This window comes from Rhipicephalus microplus, chromosome 8, assembly GCF_043290135.1.
Source record: "Rhipicephalus microplus isolate Deutch F79 chromosome 8, USDA_Rmic, whole genome shotgun sequence".
Lineage (NCBI taxonomy): Eukaryota > Metazoa > Arthropoda > Arachnida > Ixodida > Ixodidae > Rhipicephalus > Rhipicephalus microplus.
The window spans coordinates 4,209,026-4,227,825 of record NC_134707.1 but is presented as its reverse complement, the minus strand read 5'-3'; the positions used below and the strand labels follow the sequence as shown (position 1 = coordinate 4,227,825).

At 43.1% G+C, this 18,800-nt stretch overlaps 1 long non-coding RNA gene across 4 annotated transcripts in view; it reads left to right on the top strand.

Moving 5' to 3' along the window:
* Window positions 1-15,130, top strand: part of LOC119175476 (uncharacterized) — a 28,947-nt gene extending 13,817 nt beyond the window's left edge. For 3 of the 4 annotated variants that reach the window (XR_012885441.1, XR_012885444.1, XR_012885442.1), the window contains one exon: window positions 437-15,130. This is a non-coding gene — a long non-coding RNA (uncharacterized LOC119175476). The remainder of the gene's footprint in view (window positions 1-436) is intronic. The other variant, XR_012885443.1, reaches the window with a different exon arrangement.
* The last annotated feature ends 3,670 nt before the right edge of the window (window positions 15,131-18,800 follow it).

Sequence of the window (18,800 nt, the reverse complement as noted above, 5' to 3'; positions counted from 1 at the left end):
GTAAATGTTTTTCACTTTCGCCCAGGAATTAACTGTTCATTGGCACTTCAAATGCTGGCAATAAAATAAAAAATATGCAATTACTAAATAACCTAATTTCGGTGCTATGGTGTAAAAACATCATTATTTTTGTTTCTTTTATATTTTCAGTCTTAGTATAGTATGTCTGTAGACGCAAGATGGCAGGAAATAAACGATGAAGAGCAGTCATTGCCTCACTAACTCAGTCAAATGATTGCTCAAAAGAAACCAAGACAATGGGTGCATTGAAAATCTACCAAAATACAGACAAAAATGAGCTATTATGAACAAGGATTATACAAGGCAATACCAATTTTATTATTTTTAAAAATCAGAAATGTCATGTTATGAAACCAAAAAACACAGAAGTTGAGAGGAAGACAAGCCTAAAGAGATGAAACATTTGTGAACACAGGTTGTCGCTACTGCCATCGTCTCAACATGCAGACTTCTTCAAGGCTGCAACTGCCGACCTATCTGGATTGTGGGACAGATTTATCAAGATGAAGGGAACCCACATACACTGGTGCTAACAATCAGAAAATGACCACAAAACATTTCACGTATGTTGTACCAACAAGGACAAGATTCATCCCTTGCCTACTTTAGTGCATTTTGTATGTTTTTCATACCCTCTCCTTCAACTTAAACAAAGCAGGGAAGCCCACATGTGGAAACGGGGAGATGAAAACGGGCAATCGGCACGCTGAATTGGGCGAGTTAAAAGCCGATCCCCCGTGATGGGTTGCGCCAGGGTAAAAGGGGCAATCAATCAAAAGCCCATAAAACAGAAAGAAAAGAGGGGCAGGAGGGAGCAAGGGTTTCACATGGATGGGTAGAAATGGAGAAAACATTTTGCTGAATTATCTTTGCCTCGAGGAAGCACCACCTGACAATGGGAATAATTAGCCTTAGAAATTCCTTGAATAATGGCTTATTTTTTATAGGTTTTCGTTGTGTATGTGTTATGTCAAATTGGTTCAATTGCTTTGAAACATTTATACTTGTTGACTGGAATGTATTAAACTTGTGAATAAGGTGCGGCAATTTTTTTTCTCGAAAAGCTGGTTAGTGTATTTAAGGTTTAAGATTGTTGAAGGTATGTCCTGCTACTATAAAATGCTGCGCCGTTGCTTCCAGTTATTTGCCTTGCTTGCTTGATGCCTTTTTAATGAAACGTTGACAGATTGTCCTGTTTGTTCGATAGGGTTGAGAGCTGGGCTAGTTGGCGAGATATCATTTTAACATGTGGTGTAGTAGCGCAACTTTGACGGGGACACAGAGGACAAGAAAAGCGTGTGTCGTGTTTTCTTATACTCTGTGTCCCTGTTGAAGTTGTGCTACTACACCATGTTAAAATGTTGTCCTGTTTGTGACAATGTGTATATTTAATCATGTTGATAATGTTTAAACTAGTACAGGTAAAACTAGATTTTATACTATGCATAAATCACTTCTAGTGCTTTTAATTCTAACATAATCTTGAATGTCTTTGCAGGTCTTAAATTTTAGATGACAACTAGGTATTATGTGTACAAAAAAAATGCAGGTTTACTTTGGAATGCAATAACATCTCGGGGAACGTTTTCCAAAGCGGCTCATTGTTTGTTAATATTGAGTAATACTTGCAAAGGATATTATTTAAGTTTGGAAGTGTGTTTCAGTATTTGATTGCAAAGGCTAGCGGCTGGTTACGCTGTGCTATAGGACATGTTCAGCTAGTGATCATTTCCTAAATTTCAAGCTTCATTTTAGATTTTGTTTACCCGGTCAACTGGTAGGTGTTCTGTGACCCGGTGAGGCCTGATCTCATTCTCAAGAACTGCAGAAACTAGGCGTCTCTTTCTTCATCTAACCATAACTACCATTCTCAAGTTAGCACCTTAATTGAACTTTCTAAAAGTACCTTTTATTGTGCTTTGTCTCTGCAAGTCGTGCAGCTTCGTGTAGACAACGCAGTACATGAACCGGTGCCTCGTAATGATTTCGTCAACATCGTGATGACAAGCTTGCTCGATCGGCACACAATGTAGTAAACCGGTGCCCCGTAGCGATTTCGTGAACATCGTGGTGACTGCTCCATCGACAGACGTCGCAGGCTGCAATGCGCTGCCTTGCAACAACAGGTAAGCAGTCGTCTCAAGTATTTGTAGTTGTACTCCGCCCTGTCGGTCGCTATCCCATATGTAATAGCCAGAAATACCTGTACAGTACATATCAGGCAGCGTGATAATATAGCGCTATGCTAGCGGGATTCGAGAAGACTTTTACAGAGCCTTCCCATGTAGATAAGCACACTAGTGCTGAATTCTTTGGCACCTGTTATAGCATCCTGAAAAGTTGTGTGACTTGCTTCGACTCATCCGCTCATTATGCTAATATGCTGAAATGGCGAAATCAAATTGGGTTTCGCATTGGCCATTTGGGATTAAGAAGCAACTGTGGTGTAATTGTTATGACCCCAAATGCTTAGGTTGAAACTTGCATACGCCCGTTTTTGTGGAACTGAACTGCGATTAGTTTTAATCGAAAAAAAAAATCATTGCTTCAAGGGCACTCACATGTATTGCACAAACACCTTTGGTCTCCAAAGCACACGTACAAGGTGGTGAGACCGGGCTTGTGAATGTCACTTTGGTAAATTCATATTTCTTTTCACGGCGTGCTTCTTCGCAGCACACGTACACAGCGGTGAAGCACAACCTGTAAATGTTAGTTTGGTCAGTTTGCGCTTGTCTTTACTGCGTGCTTCTCTGCAGTGCACGTGCACAGCAGTGAAGCTGAACTTAATTATGCATTGCATTGTTTTCTTTATTTGCAAGAATATACATGAGCATTCCAAGTTCAAATCAGCATGTATTTTTTTTACGTTTATCCAACGACTTAATTTTTTAAAATTATGTGCACGTATTTGTTATGGACTTGCTACCAAAATCCTAAGTCCTCATATTATGGGAAAACATGTCATCATTTGGAGCCTTCTCCACACTGCTGTACTAGGAAATGAACATGTCGGCTCTTTCTCATGCTAATACATACTGGGCAACAGAAAGGCCATGGGATGAGTTTGTAAGCAACTATTCAGTCGAGCTGACGTCCCCAAAGTTCAGAGACAGGTCATGCATTGTGGCACCACTGCAGCCTAACACATACCCCAATTTACTGACATACTCAAAGCTACATTCCGCAGCATACTGAGACGAGTGCCCCTGGAGCTTAGCGGTACGAACACTGACATATATGTGCGAGTACCCTTCATGTCCCTGTGAGGTGTACGCAATACAGGGTATACTCTGCACCTTGATCCGCGAGGTGGCAAAAGTATTGCCGGGCAGCGACGTCATTTTGGCGGTCTGGCCATTTGTGAGCGCAGTGCTGGGCTAGGCTTCGTTCTGTGTGCGCTTTGTCTTCACTAATTCCACGCGTCATAAGAGGAGTGTCAAGGTCTCTACTGTGCAAGCCCTCCTCTTTAGTTCACATACAGCAGTGTCTTAGTGCGCGGTGCGTGTTTATTACGTGGAAAGTCTTCGAACAAGTTTATTTGCATTTGTGGAGAGGTGGTACGCGCCGTAGTTGCACGCTAGCCAGCAGTGATAGTGGTGAACTTTGCCGTATTCGGCTGTAACAGCCACACGAAAAAGAAGCCAGGGGATAAGAATGTTGCCTCAGTAGGTCTCTTTTACACCAGAGGTGCTGAATCATGCCAGAAGACCGCAGAGACAACAGCACGACGAAGGATGTAGTGGTTTCACCGCATTAACCGCCAAGACATCCTGCCTTCCCCTGACTGTGTTTACCAGATTAACCGGGGCTAGCACGACAAAAGAAACCTGGTTATAAATGAATGGAAAGTCACCTTACCTTTCCGACAACAGCGATCGTGCTGTAGGGCAGAATTTTCACGCGTGCACTAAACAACTGTGATCACTCGGCTACACAAGCTCTGAAGAATGCTTCAGCTATATATAAATGTTCCCTCTCCTCTTGCTACAGCCCAACATATGCAAGCTTGTTTGGACAACTCCCTTGGCTAGCATCTGTGGCGTCCCCTCTTGGTCCTTTAATGCCGAAGCCTGCAAGAAACACTAGCAAGCTTTTGCTTCTCAAGTTTTGTTTTCTTTCAGCTTGAATTTGATTCTTCAGTATAATCTACTCGGTAAACCGCTTGAAGTAAACTGCTGTACTAAATTTGAAATAGAGCATCTTAGCCAATTTAGCAAAACTGCAACCAAGAAGCAAATGGAACACTGTGCACCGAGAATCCAGAGAGGGCACCTTTGTACTCATTCCCGCTAATTAGATGGCAGTGCACATTTGTGCAAGGTCATTTCATAAATTAAGTTCATGCTCTAACAGTGAACAGAACTTGTTTCTTAGTCAGGGACACTCTACAAACAAGCAGAGATGCATTCACGTGAGCAGTGGTCTTTAGTGCCAAAATATACGAAGCATTTTTCTAAAACACATTTATTTACATGGCACAGTTGTTTCAATCAAGATTTAAAGTCTTTCTTTCTGAGTTTATTTAGAACAATAGTGAAATTTGTCAAAAAAAACACGGCTAAAGGCAAATATTGCCAGACTGGGCTGTTCCAACTTATACAGCAGTAGCAGCAGACAGAGTGCATTTACAACCATAAAATCATACATGGAAATCAATTACTTCACTTGTTTACACAGATGAAAGAGCTGAGTAATTTGAATGATCATCCTAGGCCAATTCATGCAAATGTGAACGAATGCAAGGGGGCTCTCAGTTTGAATGAATTGCTGCTGATATCAACGTGTTCAAATTATTTGTAGTTTCCCCCCATTGAAATACATAAATCTGTGCCAAGATTAGGGTGTCAGTTTTAATTAAAGCGGCCCTGCAACACGTTTTGAGCATGGTCAGAAAACGCTGCGGATTGGTATTAAGGGGGCAGACTGCTCTTTGGGACCAAAAAGTGACAAAAATATTCGTTTCTTTAAAATGGACATGTTTGGTTTCTGCAAGTATTTTTCTATCTCTCTGCAAATTTTCACGCACCAGGAAGTAGTAATTTTTTTGTAATGTAATTTTAACTGTCCAGATTCTTGGTGCTGTTAACATGCAGAACCTGCAAAAAAATGGGGAACCGACTTTGAGGCTTCTTTATAATTTATAATTTGCCAGCACCTTTGTCTAAAGCTCTACTACCAATTTATGAGCGCCTTCATGAGAATTACAAAACATGCACACTATGATTGTTGCTTTTTGAAGAAACTGTGTGTTTTCAGTTTTTTCCATTTTTCTCAAAAAAGTAAATTTGTGACTATTCAATTTTGAGGCCTCAATATCTCTGCAGCTAGGGCAGGTACAACAATAATTCTCTTTGCAGTGGAAACCTGTACATGTGTAGAATGCAAGTATGAGAGCAGAATTTAGAGCACATGCCTTTTTAATTAATTACTAATCAAAATTGTAACATAATTCCAACTGCTTTTGAAAATGTATAGTTAATTTTGCTGCAAAATAACCAATAAAGGCCTAAAAACAAAAATCTCTTCCATACTTTCACTCTATAGTCATTAAACTATGTTGGCATATCCTAAATATCACTTTCAATTAAGCACTTTTTTTTCTATGGTGGCCTTAAACAATAGGGTGTGAACTTAAGTTATCTCAGGAACAAAGTGAGTTACAGGAAAACTAATTAAATATTTGAAATCAGCAGAAAAAACTGCATAACCCCGTGCAGTTTTATCAAGATCACTGAAGAAATAAACAAAAAATGTCTAGGACCATTCTGCCCCCTTAAAGGCTCCCGAGAACCTGTGAGCCAAATATTATTGCACAGATTGATTGATTTATATGTGGGGTTTAACGTCCTGAAACCATCATATGATTATGAGAGATGCCGTAGTGGAGGGCTCCGGAAATTTCAACCACCTGGGGTTCTTTAACGTGCATTCAAATCTGAGCACACGGGCCTATAACATTTCTGCCTCCATCGGAAATGCAGCCGCCGCAGCCGGTATTCGATCCTGTGACCTGCGTGTCTATTATAGCACAGCACACGGTCTGTATTTCACGATAAATTGCCCAAGTTAGCTAAAAAGTGCTTTGTTTTCTCTTGCAAATGAGGGAGGAAGCTCAAAAATTGCTCGTAGAAGGCCATCTACGATGACGCCTTTGGCCAATTTGAACATAGCGCATTCAGTCATTACAGGGATCAACGTGGAAGGTCGCGACTTTTCCATGCATGCAAGCACGATCACACTGAAAAAGTTGCGTATCCGAAGAAAAATAATATAAAGAAAAAAAAGCGCTCAAGGTTACGAGGCATATGTGGCGTATTTTCTTTGCCCCTGCCATCCCTACCTGCTTAGCTTCCAGGGCTCTTGTCGGGACAAGATAAGACAGAATGTGATTGCAGCGTGTGAAAAATCTTGAACTTCGCTCGTACTCGACAGATTCCTAAAATATTTGCGGCGTTGAATTCGTGACACAATAAGCTATTTTAGTTAATCCACTCTATGGTGAGTTGAAAAAGTGTTTCAGAGCCCCTTTAACATTTAAATAAATGAGCTTTTTCTGTACTATGTGCCAGGCCATACTTCAGTGACAGAGAGCATGCTGGGAGAACTGAAATTACGTGGTTGGTGTGGCATCAGGCACAGTCCTCCGCCAAACTTTGTTTACAGGTGCCAGATGGGCACCTGTTTCACAATATTCTTCATAAAATAAAGCTATCTGAATGTTTGTGTATTTCTTGCATTTTTTAAATTAAAATACTACTAGCATAAGAAGCCAGCACCAATTAGAAAGCAGCCCAAGAACACAGCTAGAGAGGTGAATGACGATAGCCTTCGTCATGGACCTTGCAAATTCGTCTGTCATTGATGTCTGCTATACTTGCAAAGCAGGTGAATTGTAACATTGGGCCTGAGTAGCCACTGAATTCATTGTACTGGTAATGAGTTCACGAGGTGTCATGACCCGGTAGAGGCGCTTTTGCTTACTTTGAAGCCATATTTAAAAGTGTTTTAGATTACAATAACCAGTTATAAATAGTTTGAGATGCCTATGTGTAATTTTAGAAGCTCAACATACAGTCTGAATATTGTTATGAGACAATGCCGCCCCTACAGAAGTCCGCACCGATGCCAGTGGCCATGGAATTGGTGCTGTTTTGGTCCAGCATCAAAGCTGCTGCGCCCGCGTTATCGCCTACGCCAGCAGTCTCGTCTCGCAGGTGGAAAAGAATTACGCAATCACCGAAAGGAAATGCCTTGCTCTCGTTTGGGCAGTAGCTAAATTTTGGCCCTATTTACACGGTCGACATTTTAACGCCACAACCGATCATCCCACACTTTGCTGGCTCGCATCCTTGAAGAACCCCACTGGGCACCTTGGTCGATGGGCATTATGACTTCTAGAGTATAACTACTCGGTGTCCTACAAATCTGGCCGCATACACCATGACGCTGACTGCTTATCTCGCAATCCAGTGGACCCACCTGAGGCGTTCGATGAAGCGCCATGTGTCCTGTCTCTCTCCGCTTTAAGCAACATCTGTGAGGAACAGTGCCGAGACCCTGTCTTACGTAACATCACCGAGAAGCTTCATTCTGTGGCACCCGATCCATCTACTCAACTGTTCGTGCTCAAGAATGGCACATTATACCGTTACTATGTCCGCCCTGATGGAAACGAACTGCTCCTTGTAGTACATTCCCACTTACGTGCGAGCGTGCTCGGCCAGCTCCACGACGCTCCCACTGCCGGTCACCTCAGACTGTCTCGGACGTATGACCGTGTACAGCGTCGATTTTACTGGCCCAGTCTTAAATCGCTCAGTCCGCAGCTACGTCGCTTCATGCGACCAGTGTCAACGCCGAAAAAAACCTTCGGTGAGCCCTGCTGGGTTCCTCCAACCACTTGACGTTCCCTTTGATCCGTTCTTTCGACTTGGTCTTGACCTCCTTGGCCCTTTCCCTGCGTCCACTTCTGGGAATAAGTGAATAGCTGTTGCGACGGATCACACAACCCGGTAGGCCATTGCACGGTCTCTACCAACCAGCTGTGCCACGGACTTTGCCGATTTTCTCCTGCGCGGCGTCATACTTCATCATGGCGCACCACGCCAACTCCTCACAGGTCGTGGGCACTATTTCCTTTCCCGAGTTATCGACGACCTGCTTCACTCCTGTGAGACAAAACATAAATTTACGACAGCCTACCACCCACAAACTAACGGACTGATTGAGCGATTCAACCGGACTTTAATCGATATGCTCGCCCTGTACGTATCGTCCGACCACCAGGACTGGGACGGTGCATTGCCTTTCGTTATGTTCGCCTATAATTCCTCACACCATGATGCAGCTGGTTTTTCACCTTTCTATCTCGTGTTTGGCCGTGATCCAACTTTACCGTTTGACATAATCTTTCCGACAACCGTCGACTCGACGACCGAATATGCCCAGAGCTCGAAAAGCACGAGAAGTTGCCCGTCAGCGTCTCTTAGCATCGCAAGATCAGCATTGACAGCATTACAACTCTCATCATCGCCAAGTTTCCTTTACTCCGGGTTCTCTTGTGCTATTGTGGACTCCGACCAGGCGCGTTGAACTTTCTGAAAAACTGCTTTCCCGCTACTCGGGAACCTACCGCGTATTGCGCCAGGTGACAGATGTGACCTACGAGATAGCCCCGCTTGAGTCTTCCTCCTCCTCCTCTTCACTGTCTACAGACATTGTTCATGTATCTCGCCTTAAACATTACCACTCGGCATTATCATGGAAAGCACCGAGGCGGTGCTTCAGCATTCGGGGGTTATGTTATGAGACAATGTCCCACAAAAGGGTTAGATAGGCACGGAGAAAGACGTGATTTTGGTGTAGAACACAGCACTCGTTTTCCATCTTGGCTTGTGCGTTGGTACTGTGTAAATATGTCTTAAAGTGCCTAGTTCTGCACGTATCTTCACGTAACAATATCTTTAAATAGAAAAACGAAAGCAAATTTTCATATTGTAATTTTTTTGGCATTTCAGGAACAACATGGCCAGATGACTGAAGTACTTGCGACTTCAGGATGGAAATTTAATGTTTAAAAATGGTTGCAAAATGTAAAAGGCAGATATTGGCATTCATCTTGAACCATCAGCTGTTCAACCTCTGCAAGGTGCAAAGTTGAACACACTGTCATGTAAACAAGGTCATGTGCATGCACTGATACAAGTTTGTTTGGCTGTTGTTGAAAGGACCAAAAACATTTTAGCTCGCATGCACCAACAACAGAAATGAAGGCCAAAGATCAGCTTCACCAGCTTAAGCAAGTTCCTAAGGGGCTGCATATCACCATTCAGTCTGTTTTACTCTATCATAATTGCTTATTCCTTTGTTCTATTTTCGCCTCGCCGTGGTGGTCTAGTGGCTAAGGTACTCGGCTGCTGACCCGCAGGTCGCGGGTTCGAATCTCGGCTGCGACGGCTGCATTTCCGATGGAGGCGGAAATATTGTAGGCCCGTGTGCTCAGATTCGGGTGCACGTTAAAGAACCCCAGGTGGTCAAAATTTCCGGAGCCCTCCACTACGGCGTCTCTCATAATCATATGGTGGTTTTGGGACGTTAAACCCCAGATATCAATTTGTTATATTTTCGTGAGCATTTACCTGCCAGGTAATCATAATCTAAACAGATAGTAATACTTTGGTTTTCTAGCACTATCAAAAAAGAAAGAACTAGGTGAGTAACTAGCGAGAGCAAGGCTCTTGCTCGTCCACGGTTCTCTACCCAAAAAAGGAAAAATGGCCTAGTTGGTACTTTGAATGCGTACTTGTATTACTAGCCCCAAAAGACTCTACAATAATTTTTAAAAAGGCCAACCTTCGTGGTGATAATCTGCTGCGTGTTCCACAGCGGCCTCTCAAATTTCGTTACGGCTGACCGGAGCTCTTTCAGCCGAAAGAGCTTCGCTCTTTTCTGCAAAGTGGATATATGCCAAGCAGCTCTCAGCATAGCTTCGCATAGAGTAAGGGTGGGAAAGGAAAGCCAGGGTGAGGACGATCTTAGGAGGAGTAGAGAGCATAAAGCATAGCATAGTCGATCGTAGTATAAGGGGCGAGAAGTTATGGAGTCGCCCCCGTAATTGATGCATCTCTCTTGCATCCTAGGTGGGACAGTGTCCTCACACTCTTCATAAATTGACCATTTGCTGAAATCTGCAAGGCGGCTTTCTTGCAAGGTTGTTTTCCAGCCGAACTCCCATGCCCAGACTGCTTTTCTTGCTCACACATGCAATAAAATGACTTTTCCCCCCAACAATTACTGAGTGGTTGTCCCATCTCGAACGAACCCTGAGATCGCACGGTGGGCGAGGCACCTGTCGTTCGTAAAGAAGAGAGTGGGGTAAGGCAACACAATGAGTGAAAAAAGCTGTCTGAGAACGAGACCTTTTGATTGGAAAACAACTTTGCAGGAAAGCCAGCTTGGAGATTAACGCAAATGGTTAATTTGGCTATCAGTGCTTTATAAAAATATCACGCAGAAGCCCTGATGGTCATTTCTGTGAATGCTTTCTAAGGAAAGGAGTTTTTACAGTCAAAATAATAATCTTGGATACAAAAAAGCAAGGTTGTTTACAGGCTTACCTGTTTACAAAATTGTTCAGAGAGTGCACATTGCGCGTAATTGCTGCTAGAAAATATTATCCCCAAAGAAGTTTTGTTCAAAAAATGCCAGCAATCCCTGAAAAGCACTCTCTTACACAGGTTCGCCTCAGTTAAGGGATGGTGTGGTGCAGCATAAATAAGCATCTGTAACTGTGTACATGCATAGCTGTTTTGCATAGATATTATCGAAGTTTTTTGAAAATACATTTTTGGTTACATTGCGAAAACCGCGTAGACGGAAGACAGAATGGACACAAACAAGTGCTGTAGGTGTCCCTTGTAGGTGTCCCCCAGCATTCGTTAGTACCATTTCTGTTTTCTGTCTTTGTCGTTTTTGTACTGTAATTAAAAATGCATCCATACCAAGTAGTCAAACTTTCAATACTATTGCAATATATTTTTTGACATACCATAATTGCCCTGGAAAATTAAGAAAAAAAATGGAACCTTCTCATACCCACTTTCCGCAAGATTCTTCATTGGAGGGAATACATGCGGCTCCATTGAAAGCAAATAAGGTTGAGATGGGGCGAGCAACTTTAATTTGGGAGTGAATATCAATCTATAATTTTTGGGGAAGATATGGAAGTAGGCAACACATGGGCCAGCTTATGCTGCAAAGGCATTAGTAGTCAGCTAGCAGGCTCTGGCAAGCATCTCATTGAGCGCTTTCTGCTACGCATTGAACATCGCAGCCCCATGTGGATGCAAAAATCGTTCTCATGGAAGCATTGACTGCAAGCACGTGTTGTAGCCACAGGTTCACAAAAAACTTCGAGCTCACTCAGACTCACGGCTTGACCTGAGCCTGAGTGAGCCATCTGATGAGTCCGTTGGTGTAAAACGAGCTTTTTGATTATGGTGTCAATGTTCTGTACCGCCAATATCTGTACCGCAAAGCCCCGGTTAGGGGCTTTGCGATATGCCTTTTGGTCTTGCCCGTTTACGTACGAGTTAACAGTGATTTAATTATGCGACTGACGAGATATATTTTTACCAAGAGCTCCTAGTGAAACAGTTTGCGGTGGGAGGTCATGGCACCTTTCCTCTAACTCATGTCTCTGATCAATAAATATTGAGGTGGTGCATGAGTGCTAGTGCATAATGTGTGTGAATATACTTGGAGTTCTAAACAGACATAATGCTGAAGTCCATTTGATAGAACCACAGGCTGGTGATAAAAGGTGGAGCTCACTCGGGGCATCTTCAGCTGGCAGCACCTGTGGCGTTTTCTGTGCACTCATGCGTTGCCATACATTTGTCTGGGCACAACGCGTGCGGTGCCGCATGTTCGGCTGGGCCGGCCATGACACTAGTGCACGCCACCGCGGAGGTTGACGGTGTAGTGTGGTGCATCAGCCCATATGTGCTGGCAGACGACGTGGTGACATACCATTTCAGGCGTAATTTACAGTTGGCGCTGCCGCACAGCACACAGCCGGACAGGACGGAAAAAACATGAGTGGGCTTACATCGTCTGACCGTACTCGCACAAGCTACTTTTGCTGCCAGGATTTCAAGGCGATGAGAAAATTACCGTAACCCTCTGCGAGTTGGTACAGAACTGATGCAGCACAACCGGGTGGAGAACCGATGCGCACTTACTGCACATGTAGCGTCTCGCAAGTGGCTCTCATTGTATGGTTTTTCGTCGTTTGATCTTTTATTCTTAGTACAAACAGGATGCTGGAAATTGTCGTCTGCTGAATGGGGTCTCTCGCAGGCGGCGCTGCTGCCGTGGCATCGAGTCTTGTGGCTCACACGTTCGTCTGACTCGTTGCGGGGCGTGGAACACTGGTGGTGTTTATCGTAACTTCCCTTTCACTGTCACGATGCCAGTACACCTCAGCCCTCAAAAGGCTCACTTGGACTTATACTCGCTGAAATATTACTCAGTCGGTCTGTCCGGACAAGTTGACTCTTGAGTCAGTTTGTCAACTTACAGTTGTAGCCAGTGTAAAGTTTCCCAATCGAACCTTCACTTATACCCCAGCCACACAGCCTTCCTCCGAAAAAGAGATTCACCCTCAGACACAATACTGAGAGCGATCTTTTTATTGAAAACAGGGTTGGTCGCTCTCTTTCACGACCATAAAAGAGTAGCTGCAAAACCAGTGGGTACCACTAGTTAGGCACTTTATTAATGGATAAATTAGTAAATGTTTATTATTCTACTATCTAGGCCTATAAAAAATTTCGTAGAAGACGTAAAGAACTCTTTAAAGGCTTTCCTTGTGAACTCTCTAAGCAGGTCGAATGCATTGGGTATATTACATGAAGATGCAGAGCTCATCACGTGCAAGGTCTCGAGAAACGTGGCACTGCGCCGGTAACCAAAGAGACCTGGATGCATGCAAAAAGCAACAGCTACAATTGTTGTAGAGGGAACAGACTTTATAGGACAAGATACGTAATTTCTTTTTGCCTGGTTCTCTTTGTCAAAGCTATTCCCATGCTTTTGGTAGCATGTTTGGAAAAACAAACACTAAATAGGGGTTCTTGGTGCCGTGTGCCTATGAAACAATGCCTCCTCATTAGAAAGTCTTTCTTTAAACTATGTAAAACATTGCTTATGTAAGAGAGTTTTGTGTGCTCACGTAACATATTTTCCACACGGATGGTGGCACCATCTTTTCTAGTAGTAGGTTTGATGCTCTCTATTGCAGTTAAACAGTATATACACTGCGATCACACTGGTATTGAGGGGTAATATTGCAATTTGGCTGTTATATACTCAGCGACAACTTATATTGATGTTGGAGCACAGGCTATGGAGGCGGGGCTTCTGCGCATTTGTGTTTTTATTTATTTATTTACAGAATTTCTGCAACGCCCTAGTGGCATTACTGCAGAGGGGTATACATACGAAGTCCAATATGGTTGCTAATATTTCTGCAATAGTACACCTTAACATTCTGGAAAATTATAACAACATATAATAATTACAGCATGTAATCAAAAATATGGCACATGGCAAACAGGTTCAAAAAGTGAATAGGCTCTGCAAATTGATAGATAAGTGCGGTTTAACGTCTCGAAACCACCATATGATTATGAGAGACACCATATAGTGGAGGGCTCCAGAAATTTCGACCACCTGGGAATCTTTAACTTGTACCCAAATCTGAGCACACGGGCCTACAGCATTCGCCTCCATTGAAAATGCAGTTGCCGCAGCCGTGATTCGATCCTGGACCTGCAGGTCAGCAGCCGATTGCCTTAGCCACTAGACCACCGTGGCGGGGCATGTTACTCTACTAGTTAGGCAGTTTTGGATAAGGGACAATTCTAGACACCTAAAACACCACAAGTGAAACAAGCAAGCACAGGGTGTGCTTCTTCATTTTCGTGGTGTTTTAGGCATCCAGAATTTTCCTTAAATGATGTACCAACTAGACTACCAACAAATACTTCTAAGCTTTAGGATAATTTTGGTTTTTGTTAGCTCGCATCGTTAAAGCCTATGGCAGCACACACCAGGTTACAGAACGAACATGCACATAAAGAAACGACACACAGGGTGTCTACTAACCTGGAAAAGTCACGGAATTTGGACCCTGCTGGGAAAAGTCATGGAAAAGTTGGGGAATTTCTAAAAAACCTGGCCAGGTCATGGAATTTTGCAGCAGTTCTGTGTGACCGTCGCAAAAATAAGCATTACCATTGATCAAACCTTAAAAAAATCTTCCTCTCAGCTGCAGCTACAGTGAGCTGCTACAAGGTGAAAAAAAAAAAAAAGCTGCCCGCATCTTCCCACTGAAAGAACTCGAGTTAATGCGTTGCAGAGTGGTGGGGGTATCTCATGAATGTTGCATAATTGGGTATGGTTTTGAACTCACCAGGTAGCGTTCATCTCAAGTACGTGTGTGGGTCGAGGCGGGTAACGGTAATAGTAGGTCGCGCTCATCGACGTTACATGCCCATGTACCAACGAGCCCTTACACGATGCGCACACTTAGCACGACTTGAACGGCTTCAGTAGTCTCTCGTCATCATATTTGTAGCTGGTAACATTGTCTTTGATGCCGCCGCCCTTCAATGAATCTTTCCCCAATCGCTTTAGTTCTGTCGTCTTGAATTTTAAATGTGCTGTCTTGGGGGAGTGAAAGTGATGACTTTTTATTTGTAAGATGGCACTGCCATTTTGAGTATTCATCGCTCAGTCTTTTCTTGTTTTTTTTTTCTTTTTTGGAGGTTCTCTATGTAAAGTATGACGAGAAAGCGATGTGCTCAGCATTAACAATGCTTATGTTACGCAAGGCCTTCAAGGGATGTGGCCAAAGGACAACCTGCGAAAACTGTGCATTGAATCGACGCTGTGATCTTCAGAGCAAAGTTCACCTTTGCTGAAGATTCAAGTGTGAGAAACTGAAGCAGCAGACAGCTCCAAGACATGATCTGTGCAAGTCACATTTAGAGGAGCTACAAATAACAGCAACAAAAAAAGAATAAAAGGTGTATCCTCAGTGTTTATGTGCTTTTATTATAACCATTTAAAACTTGGAGAATCAGTGGCACTGCAGCAAGCCAATGAATGCTAGTCGAACTGTGGAAATACAAAAAGAAGCATATGATCTTACCATGCACATGATCACTGCTTTTTTCCTTTGCCCCCAAAAAGCACGTGATACAGCTAAGCGTACTTAGAAACTGACAACTGAGAATGTAGCAGATGTTCAACATAAAAAAATTTCTTGCTTAAAACAAGTCACACTAATTGAACTTTGCTCAATGAATTTTTTTTTGTATGCCCCTTCACTAAAGTGCAAGCATGAAATTTTAATTTGACTGCATCACCGAAGTGCCTAAACATAAATAGTTTATTTAAATTATACTCTCAATGCCAAACACTGTGCAGAGGAGAGTGGTTGATACATTTACGTTATAGAATGTTATGCAAGACTGCTTGAGAAGATTAATGGTCTGACTTGTTGGCGACTGAGTGGAGAAAGTGGTTCTATAGGTGAGGTGTAAACTCGCAAAGGCTTATGGAATGCATGCGGTCTGCACTGGCTTTCGGTTTAATGGCTCTCCGTCCGTCTGCTGTGTTGCTCCTTGGGTATCAGTGTGCTCTCTTTCTTCATAGCAACGCAACGTGTATGCTGTGTATTTCCAGAGCACCTTAGCGTAGCCGCACCTACGACTGACCACGAAAAGAAAGCATGTGCTGTCGTGAAATATTTTCAAGTGGCAAACAACAGACTGTACATGCTATCATGATTCTGTGTTTTTTCGGAATAATAAGTGGCATGGACTTGGCTGTCACGTCTTTCAACTATTTCACACTTGTATATCAATCCAGGGTGCCCACTAACGTGCTTATTTTTATGTATTTCTATCTTTGGGGGTGTTGAGTTGTTTTTGCATTGGTAGTTGCACCACAGCTTGTATCAATGTTCATCGTGTGAGAGGGGTATCCTTTATTACTGAAACTACGCGTTCAGCGGCAACGACCTGGAAAACTGTTCAATCATTCGTTTGTGATTACCTCGTCTATAGTGAAGCACTGACAAAGCTTTAAAAAGCTAAATATATTGGTGGCAACTTTTTTTTAGCAAAGTCGAGCTTAATTGGCGTTTACGCATTGCATCATGTCGGTAAACAAGCTGGCCGAGACGACACTCGCCTCATAGGCAGGCACCATGCTTGTTATGCGTAGTTATCTGTTTTGCTCGATGTGCACTGGATGAGGTATGAATAAACTGACTACTAAAATAAATGCTTGGAAAAGAACTTGAAATTACCAGCAACATATTGCATAGTTGCTCTATAAGTAGAATAGTACTTTGTTGTCTACATAACGTTACTGACATCATTTTTCCCACTGGTGCGAGGTCGTCGCCGTCAGAATCGCTGACTGATTGCATATACATCGCTGCAGTTGATGTCATTAACAAATGCTGTGTCCATGGATTCCACAGTGTCACCGCTGGCCTGATGTCGTGCGGCTGTTGGCTGCGGTGTCATGCATTTTTCGGTATCGGGGTCGGACTCGAACTTGAGCAACCGACAGCTGCACAATCAACCATGATTGTGTGAGCAATGAGCCTACAACACAATCAAAAGAAAAGACGTGTACAGCTCCAAAAACACGGCCAGTGAAACAGGGCACCACAGATATCCTGTACCGGAAGTTTATGCAGACGGCGCCTCCCATGAGCCTTCGCGGGTTTACGCCTCCCTTATTCAGACGCTCTCTTCGGCATAAATGAATTGAAGAAAGGTTCGTGTGGAAACTTGGCACTTTGACTTTGATGTTGCCATCTATTCGCATTCAGGTGTAGCAAGTATAGTGTGACACCCCAACTTACACGTTTTTCTGTGTTTACGCTCCTTATTCTTTAAAACTACTAGGTCATCAACCTCCATGCTTCTTTGACACAATTTCTAGCAACTATCCTGGCACGTGATGCTATTGTATATCTTGTAGAATTAAGAAAATTGTCAGAATGGGTGCAGAATTGCTGTTTTGCTTTCACTAAAGTGCATATCATAACAGAAAGGCATACGCCAGTGAAGGGGGTAAAAAGCACCATTCCTTTTCTAGCAACCAGCAGCAGATCAGAACAATCCATGCAGTATTAAAGAAATAAGGGTATTTTAAAAACTTTTTCTTGCAATATTAATGAGCACAGGAAGTAATGGCAAGCAAAGTGTAGGAGATGTTATTTGTAGCAATTATCAGTCGCAGCAAGATGTATTCACTCTTATATGATAATTGCAAAAAATAACATCCACTTGGATGTTATTTGGCATTAGCGTCTGTTCTCATTAATTTGACCAGTATTGTATAGATGGCTTTTTTTTAAAATCAACCTAGGTTATACCCACTATGGCAACATTAAACCACTTTTGAAGACAGCAAATCTTGCAATGATACTGAAAGAGGTCGAATATTGCACTAAAATTATTGCCCACAATTTTTTAACCAAGAAACTGATTGGTTTTCATATGGTGTCGCTGTAAATAAACAAGCATTCTACTGTATTTTCCACCTGTTTAGTTGCACATGCGTGCATGCTAATTTGGGAAACCTGCAAGATAAAAAAAATGCAATGTGCGTCTGTTATTTGAACCACAGCATTCATGTCTGCTCGAGATACTACGTCTGCTGTCCGTAGAGTCTCAACAATGCAACTGTGCTAAGAGCGGCAAAAACAGAAACTCGCTTGTTTATGGGTTACTGTACTGGCCTGGCCTCAGCCAGTACAGTAACGGCAACAGCCGGAGGGAGGCCGCAGTGGAGAAAGCCCTATGACTTCGTGCGGTGCAGAAAACAAGTCAACAAGGCAGTTCATGCATGCAGCTTCATCTTAAGACAGTGAAAAAACTGAAGAAGGCTGGCCAGCACGAGCACTGTCTTTCATGTGTTTAGTCTTTGCGCTATTTCAAAATGAACCCAAACCAACAACCTCAACTCTCGCTTTTGCTGCAGTTTATGCAACCACAGGCCGCTCTTCTTTCTGTGCAAAAAAACAACAACAGAAAAGCAAAGGCAATGGGTGATTGTGCACGCGAATGCATGCGATATTGTTTTCAAAATGCAGTCGGAAATTTGAGGTAGTTCGCAGGAACCGATCGAGATGTGGGGACATGCATCGAAGAACAAAAAAGGTACATCGTCTGGTTCTCTGAAGTCCGTGTTTGTGCAGCTCACATTCTTCCGCATTGAAGACGCAGGTCTTGGTCACTAATGCAACGTGAAAGCAGCTAAGCATCATTCATAAAATTCAAGGACTGTGGTAGCCGTGAAAGCAATGGATATTCGCCTTAACATGTTGACCGCGCAAGTTCGTGCATGAAGCAGCGGCGTTTTGCTCTCCTTCTGACGACCAGTAGGCGAAGTGTCGCACATCAAATATTGACGCTCGATGTTCCGGATGGTGCTAAATGTGATCGCCACGTATTTATTCACATAAATCTCACAATGTCACGTAGAACCACCGTAGAACAGCGCTGAAGCTTGGATGTTGAACGCACATCTTGCAGCCAAAAAGGTAAACAGGAAGTCGCCTTGACACCTTCTACAGGAAGCAGGTGGCGCTTTGCGCAGTTTTAGGGTGTCTTTACATATTGTAAGTACACCCGCCCGTTAAAAAGGGAACAGCAGCAAATTATCATCATCATGAAGTCAGCTGT